General features: G+C 32.7%; 2 long non-coding RNA genes across 2 annotated transcripts; both read right to left on the bottom strand.

The window, feature by feature from the left end:
• Positions 1-2,584: 2,584 nt before the first annotated feature.
• Positions 2,585-5,147, bottom strand: LOC117680574 (uncharacterized). The gene is made up of 4 exons (XR_010709399.1): positions 4,504-5,147; positions 4,275-4,333; positions 3,796-3,930; positions 2,585-3,120 (listed from the first exon to the last, which is right to left on the bottom strand). It is a non-coding gene; the product is annotated as an uncharacterized lncRNA (long non-coding RNA).
• Positions 5,148-10,876: 5,729 nt separating this feature from the next.
• On the bottom strand, positions 10,877-13,991 carry LOC117692190 (uncharacterized). Its single transcript, XR_010709398.1, has 4 exons — positions 13,786-13,991; positions 13,567-13,625; positions 13,074-13,211; positions 10,877-12,371 (listed from the first exon to the last, which is right to left on the bottom strand). It is a non-coding gene; the product is annotated as an uncharacterized lncRNA (long non-coding RNA).
• Positions 13,992-14,214: the final 223 nt, after the last annotated feature.

Below are 14,214 nucleotides of genomic sequence, written 5' to 3'. Positions count from 1 at the left end.
TAAATATGTTGACATGCAACTTATAAGTTGCATGTCAACATAACTAAGTTGCATGTTGACAAAAATATGTTGCATGTCATCATATTTATCTTGCATGTTAACATAACTAAGTTACATGTCGACATAAATAAGTGGCATGTTGACATAAATAAGTTGCATGTCAACATATTTATCTTGCATGTTAACATGAATACGTAGCATGTCGACATAAAATGGTAGCATCTAGCATCTTGGAAGTCACATGTGGGCGTTATTTGAGATTTTTTGAGATTTTGTATAATTGTCACGGTGTAAAATTCAATCTTTCGGACTATTTTTAATTATTGTGTAAATTAACTTTTTCGGACTTTGTGTTAATTGCTACAAAAACTTTTCATCTATTTCGACAATTGTTTTATAAACGTTATAAATTCCGCGCAGCATTAATCCCACCTGAGGCACAGTGATGGACAGCTAATCTTTTAATTGACTTCCGTTTATGTTTATTGACACTTAAGCTTCTTTCATCTTATTAATCCTTTTATGTACATGTTGCTAAAATGTCCAGAGTTACTCAATAGCTGTATGATAATTGATTTACTTACATCTGTACTTATTATGTTAATCCTGCATTGTGTTATTCCATTGCTCATTATATGTTATTCGGAATTGTAAATTATAGCAGTTGGAATCAGACCATCGGTGCTGATGCATACCAAACTCGTGTAAAAGTATAGTTCATGTAAAATCTATATTAAAGTCTGAAAACTAAAACGCGTGTTGGCTTGTTGGAGGTTTTATGAGGCTGGGTCCAACAACAAGAGAATAAGCTCACGGTTGGCCCAGTATTAGTCCTGCACGGGAGAGAGCCCCCCGTAATATAATTCTTATTTGATTGCAGTTATCTTGCATATCAACATAGTTATGTTGCATGTTGACATAATTATCTTGCACGTCAACATATTTATCTTGCATGTCGACATATTTGATTGGAAAATAACTTGGCCACAAGGGGCAGAGATATGCCACCATAGTATAAAGGTTGTATTGTTATCTTTACTCTGTTTTTTTTTCTTTTGGGGGGTAGGGGATTGTGTGTGTTAAATCAAAACAACAATGGGTAGGGATTTTTAAACTGTAGAGAAAATTCAGACTTGCAGATTTTGGCATAATTGTTATTAGACAAAGGAAAGAACGAAAGTTTGAATGCGGAAACTTTGTGCTCCTCATAAGTATATCATAAAAATAGAAATGACATATAATTTTGGATGATGTATAACCGATTTGTTGAGTCTATACATTTTCATGATATGGCTATATTGAAACTTTCAAATTGTAAATTTTAAATTTACTTTCACACCTACAGTGCTTTTTAAAATATGTGGCAAAGCAGTGTGAACTATATTTGCCTGATTGAAATAAAAAAAAAAGATTTGTATAAATAACAACTATTCTCATCGGAACAGGAAAAGATTCATCATACCATAGTCCAACTTAAATCCATTTCATGAAACACAAAGCTGCACGCACAGACACATAAATACTCACGGCGGCAAATGCCAAAATGGAAATGAGATAAAAAATGTTCACGGAGGGCGTTTTTTTAACAGGATAGTACAAAATAGTTTGATGCTTAACTTAGATTAACATGATCTGAGAACAAGGTTGGAATTAAATATAGGTTAAATAAATTTACTATTTTTATCATTACATTGTATTCATTTTAAAACAGCAGACAGACTTATCTAAATTGATATGCATGTACATGTAGACAAGTATTAAAACTGATTTCTATATTTTATTTACATAAATATATATATACTAAATCAGATTGGTGTATATTTTTTCAGCACTTTGAATTCATGGAAAGCACAAATGTGTGCCCAGGCACATATGGTGATACACATAACACGCGCAAACAAAGAAAATTCACAGTATTGAAGGATCGTTTCTGGGGGTGCGGAACCTGCTGCACATTGAGAGTTCACCCTAAGGCCCGTAGTGAAGTAGTGCTCAAATATTGTAATTTATTCGTGAATTTTATATCACATTTTTTTACAATCTGCAGCTGTTTGTTTAATTGAAAATTATTGCCATATGTTTTATAATATGTGTGTCTTTATGTGTCTAATATATACACGTACTTGCTTTCGGTGCCGACCGGGTGATAGACACCTCCTTACAAACATTGGTATCTGAGTTTGTAGTGTTGTAGGGTTTTATTGAATTTAATAATGAGGTTCGCAAAAATTACTTATATATAATTTGAAGTTTACAAAATATATTGTTATACTTTCATGTTAAATACTGAAATCTGATTGGTTAAGACGCAGTTAATAATATTTACTATTACCCTCAGCGTTAGCAACGCACTTGGCAACGGGTAACATTAAAAAATGTTACATGCGCGAAAATTATGCGGGTACGTTTCGCTGTAGAATTCACGTTATTCCTATATAAAAGCAGTAAAATTTTCTTAAAATTTTTAAAAAAGACATTCAGTATAACATTCCGCTTCGCGTCGGTTGACAATGGTTTTCTTGGGGTGTCAATTTCAACTGTTACCCTCCCAAACAGGCACTATTTATATAATGACAAATTCGAATACTTTTGGAGTTTTTCATGGAATTTCCGAACTCCGAGATACTAGTTTATTGATGACTGAGCAACACATTGCCACAACATAAACGAACCCTCATAACTATATTGATGTCCGTTTGTCTGACATCTCTTTAATTTGGACAAAACGCAAGGAAATTTAACGAAAATTGTAATAAACACAATGTTCAAAACAAAGGTTTCGAAAAAAAAATCAAACTTACCAACATCATAGAAATGAGATATCATTGTTTAAACTTTGCAAATAAAATGATGCATACAAATGTTAGGTTATAAATGAATCCTGTAAATAAATAATATCTTATATGCTTAACTTCTTAAATAGATCGTGGTCTGATATTGTCTGATAATGGTTTTCCTCGGTAACATCCTCTTTAACCGTTGATCGACATTTGATGTACTTCCAACATTTTAAACTTTTGAACACCAGAAGAAGGAGGATAGCAGACACAGAGAAGCAAATGATCATCACAATAAAAAGAGGACCCGATGCGCCGGCAGATGTATGGATGTCTTGTTCCCCTGTGGATAGGTTAGACAATATCAAGTTATAATACTTATTTTATATATCTTTTTCTTAAAATTTCTAATATACTCAACTTTCCTTATCAAACATATTTGCATGTTAAGTACAAAACACATTCAATGAAAAAAAAAAGTAAATATATTTGTTTTCTCTCTAATTGAAAATATATATAAAAGATAATGATGAATGTTTAAAAAAGTAGAGCTGCTGATGATAAATTTCAACCCTTCGTGTATTTCCTTAATCATCTTTCCAGACATTTCCGTTAAGTTAAATGGCTGACTAGTATTATTCATCTTGGGATCTCGGACAAATTCTACATTTTGTTCCAAACTAGGTATCCTTAAAAGCTATACGAAAATGTATTCAAACTTGAGACATGCTTCCCTTGCATTTGCTCTCATTTGCACATGCTCATTAATGTGCAATTGGTGATAATTGATCAGTTGTTAATGAATGTTGTTAATGAATGGCCTCTTCCTTATTGTCAACATACTTTTATCATAGATAAAGTAGGGACTTTGATATAATATTATTACTTCTCGAATGAATAACATTTATTCAATGGTTATCAACATTTAACATTCATCAAACAAACAAAAAATCAAAATATTTTTACAGGAAACCATCATAAAAACCAGCGCGAACAATTAATATATTAATCAACTTACATGTTTTATTTTCACAACCCGTGGAAAAGCTGCAATTTTCTTTTGAACAATTACATTCTAGTAAGCATTTCCATCCATAACTTGGATATACACACTGTCTGCTACAGCTAGGTCCCGAATATCCAATGTTGCACTCTGAAAAATTAATTGTTTACATCATTACCGTTGTCAACGATTTACTTCATCAAAGACCGAACGTCAAACGATCGTGATACAAAATCTATGGTGTCATTCATTTAGGAAATTATCTTTTGTCATAATTACATTGAATAGTTAATAAACATCGGTTCTTCATTTCAATTTATTTGATGAAGACAATCTATTGATAAGTTATCTGTGTTCGACGAATTTTTTTCAATTCGATCTAGTGCACATGACTATAATTCATTACACCATACCTACTATTTTTTAGTTTATATTGTGTTGGATACAGTTATTTTTATACTTTTATATAGAAAAAAGAAGTCAATAAAACCAACCTGTACAGTTTCCTAAATCGCTATTCCATTTGTAACCAGAACAACATCCATGTTCATATCTACATAAAATAGTTTTAAAAATGTTGAATGGTGAGAATCACAAAGTCTGATGTCAAGGCTTTCAAACGATTTAATATATTTTACGATTACATGTATCGTTACAAACACACTGACGATTTCCGTATGATGCATGTATCGAAAACTGTAACAAGGTTACACAAGACATTACCTGGAGCAGTTTTCATTATCTGAGAACGTAAAATACAAACAGCTGACAAGAATAGGAACATAGGTTAACACGATACTTCTACATTTCATTTCGCCCGTATGCCTTTTAACACTTTGGCTTTGTTAAATTGTTATCAATATGAAATAAGGAAGTTAATATTCCTTTATAAACCGCGGCTAAGTATATTTAATAATGTTCCCTGTCTGAGTGATACGTTACATCGCCACACGCGCACATCGTTTCTACTTATACATCAACTGCAGCTACTTTCCCCGCAAGATCCTCAGGTTGACATAAAAGTAGACAAACTTTTGCTTATCCAGAAGACTCCCCTGATTTCCACCCTGTTTTAAAGACAACCGAAATATATAATGTGTATATATATTGACCTACAAACATAATTCAAAATACTGCATACGCTTCAATCAAAGGCATTGAGAATGTGGCTGAAGTACAAGCCAGATTGTAGCAAAGGGAGAGAACATATGCCCCGGACAAGAGTTTTTCACATAAGCTAAGTGGAAAGTATTTTTGATTTGAAAAGGGTTTTTGCGTGGTCCGATAAGACCATTTGACCTACAATCTCTATTCAATACCATTACTTAACAATAGCCACTCAGTAAGTGAAATATGAGCTACATGTAGATAAGACCAAGGGAGAGAAAATATGTCCAGGACAAGGATTATATATATATATATATATATATATATATATATATATATATATATATATATATATATATATATATATATATATATATATATATATATATATATTCTACTATGACTGTAGCCTTAGACATAGAAGTATGGTTCAATGTCACTGCTCACCCTTATCCCAAAAGGCACTATGTAGGTGTAGTATGAGCCAGATTAGGACAAGAGGAGAGATGATATACTCCAGACAAGCGATCTCGGGTGGACAGACGGAATGATGGACGGAATGACAGATGGACAAACAGACAGACTGATCACCATAGGGCACCCGCTCTACATATGTAACAGCTTGACAATGCTATCAATACAATCAATTGCAATCTGCACAGAATCTATTCTTATATTAGTTTATCGACGGTATTTTTGTTAATTTGTTAATTGATAAAACCGTAAAACCAAAACAAATCGTGCGATACTCTTGTCATTATTTTTATTGCAGGAAAAACACATATTAAAAATTTATTCAATTACATTACGAATCAATTTTGAACCCTAAAACCCGATAACTTCATAGAATATGCGCGACACAAAATGGGCGTGTCTAACCAAGACTCGGTATTTGCTGCGCCGCGTAGTAATACATAACATAATAATTATATGTGTTTCATGAAAAAATAGTGGTTTAAAAAATGTTGTTTTAAAGTATAGATGTTTGAAATAATTATGCATCTATGCCCTGTGTATATAGGAATACGATGCTGTTATCGAAGGAATGCAACTTTAGATTTTCCTTTTCCTTGTTAACAAATTGATTACCTCCCCCTTCAGTAACTAATTACTTCCCTTTCGTGTATATATTTATCATACGAACGCATCCCAATCCCCCTTTTCCCATAAATCCACATCAAGAAGTAGGTTTGTGCATTATGTGTTCAGAAATTTTTATGCAAAACATTAGTTTTTCAAAGCCCAAACCCATTCTTCCTTTACAGTTTTTTACTTATGATTATGTGATTATTCATTGAAACACGATACTGCTGGTTCTAATTCTTTATTGCAGACTATCCACCATTAATCATACCACCTGGCACGGCTGCACACCTGAAGCATATCGAGCGACTCTTCTCTTAAATTGTTAAATGCCCAGTTGTTCTTGTTGAAAACTTTGACCTTGAAAACTACCTCCCTGTGTCAAGGTCATATATGCTGAAATTGTATATGATTTGAACTTTGACTTTGAGTCTTGCACTTCACAGGAACATGGTCACATTGCTGTCATTTGATAAACTTACAGTTGTTGTTGTTGTTGTTTGAAACTTTGGCCTTGACTACTGCACCTCCCAGGGTCAAGGTCACATTTGTTCACATTGTAGATTAATTTAAAGTTTGAACAAACATTGTATATAAATTCTAAATTGAAAAATATACATATATGTATATGTCAGCCGTGCCCATTATCGCCAATAAATAGCTTACAAAACCTTTTTTGTTTTTCTTGCAATCTCTGAGATAATATAAATATCGACAAGTTATTGCAATGTTTGTGCTTATTATATGTATATATCTATGCAATGTGTATCGTCCCGATCCTCTCAAATTGTCGTTTAACTGCATTCCACCTGTATCTCAAACGACCGTGTAGTGAGCGACCAGCGCGCTAGTTTCCCTTCGTCATCGAAAGCAAGATTTTTGTCTTGCCTAGATGGCCCAGTGGTTGGCGAGGTGGCCGCTCACTGCTAGGAGAATGGGTTCCAGAGGTCGTGAGTTCAAGCCCCGGCTGGGGCGGAGGTGGAGCTCCAATAAGGTGAATTTCTCTGTGCTTTATGTATATCTTTATCATTCACTATGGGCAGGTATATGTCAATTTGAGAGTTATTGCAATGTTTGTGCTTATATATATATATATATATATATATATATATATATATATATATATATATATATATATATCAGGCTTGGGGCGAATTACATTGTAAAGTAATGCATTACATTACCATAACTTCATGAATTTGGGCATTAAATTACCATTACCATTACTTGATTTTCTTGAAGTAATGCATTACATTACCATTACATGAGTAAAGTAATGCATTACCATTACCATTACTTTGTTTTAAAAACCTAAAGCTAATAAAGAGTTTTTGCAAATGTTTCAAATATAAAACACTCTTTAACACATCTGCAGGTTCATGTTCAGTATCAGGTTCAAATGCAATGACTATACAAGAGTCATTCTTTATTTGCTCAATATATAATCATTTTGTGGCATTATGAACACCATATAACATAAGTAAAAGATACTTATACACATTTGGCATGATACAATGTCAGATATGAAATAGAGACAAGGAATTACATGCATAACAGAAAACAATTTCCGGAATAATGTTGCGGTTATTAAAAGCTAAATAGAGATATTTCCCCAGATTACACAAATCTTTATAATTTTGGACACTTAACTGTATTAATTTATAAACCTAGGGTTTTTCCCGTTTATATTTCTTAATATATTCTATAGTCTGTTCCAAGTTATTGCTTCCATCGCTTTTTGATGATTTTTAATAAAATTACACATACCTGTGAAAGGAATACAGTTGAAATCGTTAAAAGGGAATATATCCAAGATATCTCATTGAACAATTATCCCTTTCCACTCAGAAAAATTCACAGGAACGAAAACAGATTCCTTACGGAGATTTATAATGGGGAATGTTTACATCTTTTCTCCATTCGGAATACACTCGGAATACATCGCACAATTTTTTAACGTTATCATCCGGGCTTATTAATGGCTGTTGCAATGCAAAATCTCCGTAGACTTTAAATTTCGGGAGGTGTATTGAAACCTGAAGCGGTAGAGGGGGCGTTTCAAAACATATAATCTGGACTTTTTTTATATTAGTGGATGAACGTAGTTTGAGCACAAAGGTATTTACTATTATTGAAATATCAAGCAAAAAGTGGTGGAAGCAAAAACTCGGGACAGAGTATAATTGGATTTCCTTATACTAAGGACACTTTAAGACAAAAGATTGCTGTTGCACTTTATGAACTAAGTTTCAAAGGGTTGCATCCTGTTAGTTTGAAAATCTTCCCAGCTATACTAAATAAATGTTTTACAGGAGCAGTGGAAGCTGGGACTGAAATATTGTTTGGCAATCTTTATCTCAGGATATATTAAGCGGAATAAAAATCTTGTATTTTCTATCAGTCCAAACTAATGTACTAATGTAATTAATATGAGAGAGAGAGAGAGAGAGAGAGAGAGAGAGAGAGAGAGAGAGAGAGATAAATTCCATGACAGCAGAATGAGGTTAAAATAAGTAGTTCAATGCTATAAAGGTTTTATTGTTATCTTTACTCTTGTTTTTTTTATTTTTGGGAGTAGGGGGGTTGTGTGTGTTAAATCAAAACAACAATGGGTAGGGATTTTTAAACTGTAGAGAAAATTCGGACTTGCAAATTTTGGCAAAATTGTTATTAGACAAAGGAAAGAACGAATTCAAAGTTTAAATGCGGAAATTTTGTGCTCCTCCAGGCTCCGATTTCACAAAAAAACTTAAGTTTTTACCTAAGTTTAAACTGAAATCCTGAGAATATACTCAGCTGAGATTTTTCTCAAATTGCATTTCACAAATCAAACTTAGTCATTTCTCAGCTGAGTTGATTTTTTTACTTAGCTGAGTCAAGAATTTTCATTGTCACAAGTGGCCCCTTATAACTTCTCTTGGTTTTTTTATTTATTCTCAATAAAATCAAACGTCTGCTTATGTTTTCAACAGAGGAAAATCGGATTAAAATAACAAGAGTCATACAATGTTAATCAGTCATGAAATGTAACGTTACACTTTGTTATGCTAGTTATAGATGACATATCTTCATGATCTTATATATTATATAGCAAACAAAAGAACACATTTAATACATAATGGTTACCTTAAAATCAATAGAAAGTAGAATCACTGCACAGTTATTCCATTTAACGAGGCCGGGTCTAATTTGTTCTGCCCTAGATTTTTGGATGAAATTTTTTACATGAATTTCTACTGATATAATTATTATTTTAAGATTAAAAAATAAGACATTTACCACACCGTTTGTTTAGGGGGTCATCTCAAAGTTTGTTAATCTTTAACATAGGCCCCTATGGGATTTTGCATGAAATGTATCAATTTTGCACATTTTTTACATTTTTTTTAAAACTTCTGCCCTAGGGATTTCTTTTTATGTCCTACATATTAAAGTTATTGCTAAAAGGCATCAAATGGTCAAATAAAAAAAACCTTTTACCTCCTGGTTTGTTCCAGGGGTCTTATCAAAGTTTATTTTTGTATGCCCAATTTCCAAGATTCGTCAGATAATGGCTATTTTTTATTTGACAAAGGCGGAAAAGGTGATCTATATAGTATTATTAAAACATTGAGACATATTTAAGTAATAAAAAGATATATAACATCACATATTAAGGGTCATTAATATAAAATACATGGTTACTGTCTTGAAATATATGAATTAAGCTATATTTACGCGGGTTAAGAAAACGTGACAGAGGGCTAGGCTTGCTGAATCCTCTTCACGTTTTCGACCCGAGCCCAAATATACTTATACTTCGAGACATTTATGTTTATTCCACAATATAACATTAATTTTACGCATCAAACGAGCTATTTTGAACAAACTTTGCTGAATATCTGCAGTTGAAACTATCACGCCATGGCGTCAACCAAGCAAAAAGATGACGTCACAATCCAAATGAAACGCTGCGCGAAAGCGTGCGTACTCGTTCTGTACTCGGCCTCGTTAACACAAACAAATGAATTAGTTCCCTTTGTTTACATTTTTGTCAAGGGAGATAACTCCGCCAAAATTACTATTTTTTAATGAAAAAAATATTTATCAAACCTGGATGAAATATTGCATATACGCTGATCATTGAGTGGAATAGATCTAAGAAATGAACATTACAGACAATATAATACTGTATTAATGATGTTAATGACATATTCATATTTGAGATTTGACATAAGTCTGCTATGGAGTAAACTTAAGTTTTTTCTCAAATTGAGTAAAAAACATGACTAAGATTTTTTTGTGAAATACAGAGATTTGAGTTTTCTAAAATTTGAGAAAAAACTCAAATATTTGAGAAAAAACTCAGACTTAAGTCTGAGATTTGACTTAAGTTTTTTTTTGTGAAATCGGACGCTGAGTATATCATAAAAATAGAAATGACATATAATTTTAGATGATGTATAACCGCTTTGTTGAGTCTATACATTTTCATGATATGGCTATATCACTTGCGTCGGAAGCAAATTGGAAGTGGGGGGGGGGGGGGGCTAGACTGATCCTCAGAAATATTGAGAGAAAAACCTAATTCCCAAAATCATGCAAAATCCTAATCCGTTGGGGGGGGGGGGGGGGGGGGGGGGTTAAACCTATACTTCCAAAACAAAAAATCTTGCTTACCATAAAAATTTTCCCCCAAAACCATGAAAATCCTAATCAGTGGGAGGGGGGGGGGGGCTAGTATGCCTTTGACTCCAACTTCTCAATCTTTTAAAAGTAGATTACAGTGGGGGGGGGGGGGGCCTGCACCCTCTATTCTTCTATGTGCCTAATGGTTAGGTCTAACTATGCAAAAAAAGTTGGGGGGCTAAGCCCCCCCTAGCCCCCCCCCCCCCGGTTCCGACGCCTATGTATATTGAAACTTTCAAATTGAAAATTTTAAATTTACTTTCACACCTACAGTGTTTTTTAAAATATATGGCAAAGCAGTGTGAACTATATTTGGCCTAATTTGAAAAAAAAAAAGATTTGTATAAATAACAACTATTCTCATCGGAACGGGAAAAGATTCATCATACCAAAGTCCAACTTCAATCCATGTCATGAAACACAAAAGTGAATGCACAGACACATAAATACTCACGGCGGCAAATGCCAAAATGGAAATGAGATCATTTTTTTTTTTATTTCAGGGAGAGCGTTTTTTTAACAGGATAGTACAAAATAGTTTGATGCTTAACTTAGATTAACATGATCAGAGAACAAGGTTGGATTAAAATAATTATAGGTTTAATAAATTTACTATTTTTATCATTACATTGTATTCATTTTAAAACAGCAGACAGACTTATCTAATTTCATATACATGTACATGTAGACAAGTACTAAAACTGATTTCTATATTTTCCTTAAATAAATATGAATATTAAAATCAAATTGATGAATATTTTTCGGCACTTTGAATTTATGGAAAGCGCAAATGCGTACCTACACGCACACATACACATAACACGCGCAAACAAAGAAAATTCACAGTATTGAAGGATCGTTTCTGGGGGTGCGGAACCTGCTGCACATTGAGAGTTTACCCTAAGGCCCGTAGTGCACAAATATTGTAATTTATTCGTGAATTTCATATCACATTTCTTTACAATCTGCAGCTGTTTGTTTAATTGAAAATTATTGCCATATGTTTATATATAATGTGTGTGTCTTTGTGTGTCGACTGTATACTTGCTTTCGGTGCCGACCGGGTGATAGACACCTCCTTACAAACATTGGTATCTGAGTTTGTAGTGTTGTAGGGTTTTATTACATTTTAATAATGAGGTTCGCAAAAATTACTTACTGGTATATATAATTTGAAGTTTACAGAAAATAATGACAAATTCGAATACTTTTGGAGTTTTTCATGGAATTTCCGAACTCCGAAATACTAGTCTATTGATGACTGAGCAACACGACATAAATTAACCCTCATAATTATATTGATCTTCATTTGTCTGGCATCTCTTTAATTTGGACAAAACACAAGGAAATTTAACGAAAATTGTAATAAACACAATGTTCAAAACAAAGGTTTTGAAAAAAAATTCAAACTTGCCAACATCATAGAAATCAGATATCATTGTTTAAACTTTGCAAATAAAATGATGCATACAAATGTTAGGTTATAAATGAATCATGTAAATAAATAATAGCTTATATGCTTAATTTCTTAAATAGATCGTGGTCTGATATTGTCTGATAATGGTTTTCCTCGGTAACATCCTCTTTAACCGTTGATCGACATTTTATGTACTTCCAACATTTTAAACTTTTGAACACCAGAAGAAGGAGGATAGCAGACACAGAGAAGCAACTGATCATCACAATAAAAAGAGGACCCGATGCGCCGGCAGATGTATGGATGTCTTGTTCCCCTGTGGAATGGTTAGACAATATCAAGTTATAATACTTATTCTATATATCTTTTTCTTAAAATTCTAATATACTCAACTTTCCTTATCAAACATATTTGCATGTTAAGTACAAAACACATTAAATGAAAAAAAAAGTATATATAATTATTTGTTTTCTCTCTAATTGAAAATATATATATTATAGACAATGATGAATGTTTTAAAAAAGTAGCTAGAGCTGATGATGATAAATTTTAACCCTACATGTATTTTCTAAATCATCTTTTCAGACATTTCCTTTAAGTTAAGTTATTTACTAGTATTATTTATCTTGGGATCTCAGACAAATTCTACATTTTGTTCCAAACTAGGTATCCTTAAAAGCTATCCGAAAATGCATTCAAACTTGGGACATGCTTCCCTTGCATTTACTCTCATTTGCACATGCTCTTAAATGCGCAATTGATGATAATCGATTAGTTGTTAATGAATGTTGTTAATGAATGTTGTTAAGAATGGACTCTTCCTTATAATAATTGCCAACATACTTTCATCATAGATAAAGTAGGGACTTTGATATAATATTATTACTTCTCGAATGAATAACATTTATTCAATGGTTATCAACATTTAACATTTATCAAACAAACAGAAAATCAAAATATTTTTACCGGAAACCATCATAAAAACCAGCGCGAACAATTAATATATTAATCAACTTACATGTCGTTTTATTTTCACAACCCGTGGAAAAGCTGCAATTTTCTTTTGAACAATTACATTCTAGTATGCATTTCCGTCCATAACTTGGATATCCACACTGTTTGCTACAGTTAGGTCCTGAATATCCAATGGTACACTCTGAAAAATTAATTATTCAGTACATCACTATCGCAGTAGACGATTTACTACATCAAACACCGAACGTCTAACGATCGTGATACAAAATCTACAGTGCCAGTCACTATAGGAAATTATCTTTTGTCATAATTACATTGAATAGTTAATAAAAATCGGTAATTCATTTCAATTCATTTAATGAAGACAATCTATTGATAAATGAATCTCTGTGTTCGACGAATGTTTTTTTAAATTCGATCTAATACTAGTGCACATGACTATAATTCATTACACCATATCTACTATTTTTTACTTTATATTGTTTTGGATACAGTTATTTTTATACCGATAGAAAAAAGAACTCAATAAAACCTACCTGTACAGTTTCCTACGTTGCTATTCCATTCGTAACCAGAACAACATCCATGTTCATTTCTACAAAAAATAATTTTAAAAATGTTGAATGGAGAGAATCACAAAGTCTGCTTTAAAACGATTTTAGGTATTTTACGATTACATGTATCGTTACAAACACGCTGACGATTTCCGTATGATACATGTATCTAAACTGTCACAAAGTTGTACAATACATTACCTGGAGCAGATTTGATTGGAGAATGAAAAATACAAACAGCCGACAAGAATAGGAACATTGGTTGACACGATACTTCTACATTTCATTACGCCCGTATGCCTTATAACATTTTGGCTTTGTTAAATCGTTATCAATATGAAATAAGGAAGTTTATATTCCTTTTTAAACCGCGGCTAAGTATATTTAATTAAGTTCCCTGTCTGAGTGATACGTTACAACGCCACACACAGTCACATCGTTTCTACTTCTAAATCAACTGCAGCTACTTTCCCCGCAAGATCCTCAGGTTCACATAAAAGTAGACAAACTCTTGCTTATCCAGAAGACTCCCCTGATTTCCACCCTGCTTTAAAGACAACCGAAATATATAATGTGTAAATTGACCCACAATCATAATTCAAAATACTGCATACCCCTTATAATCAAAGG

This window comes from Magallana gigas, chromosome 9 (assembly GCF_963853765.1).
Source record: "Magallana gigas chromosome 9, xbMagGiga1.1, whole genome shotgun sequence".
Classification (NCBI taxonomy): Eukaryota; Metazoa; Mollusca; class Bivalvia; order Ostreida; family Ostreidae; genus Magallana; species Magallana gigas.
The sequence above is the reverse complement of the archived record's forward strand: the minus strand, read 5'-3'. Positions and strand labels throughout refer to the sequence as shown.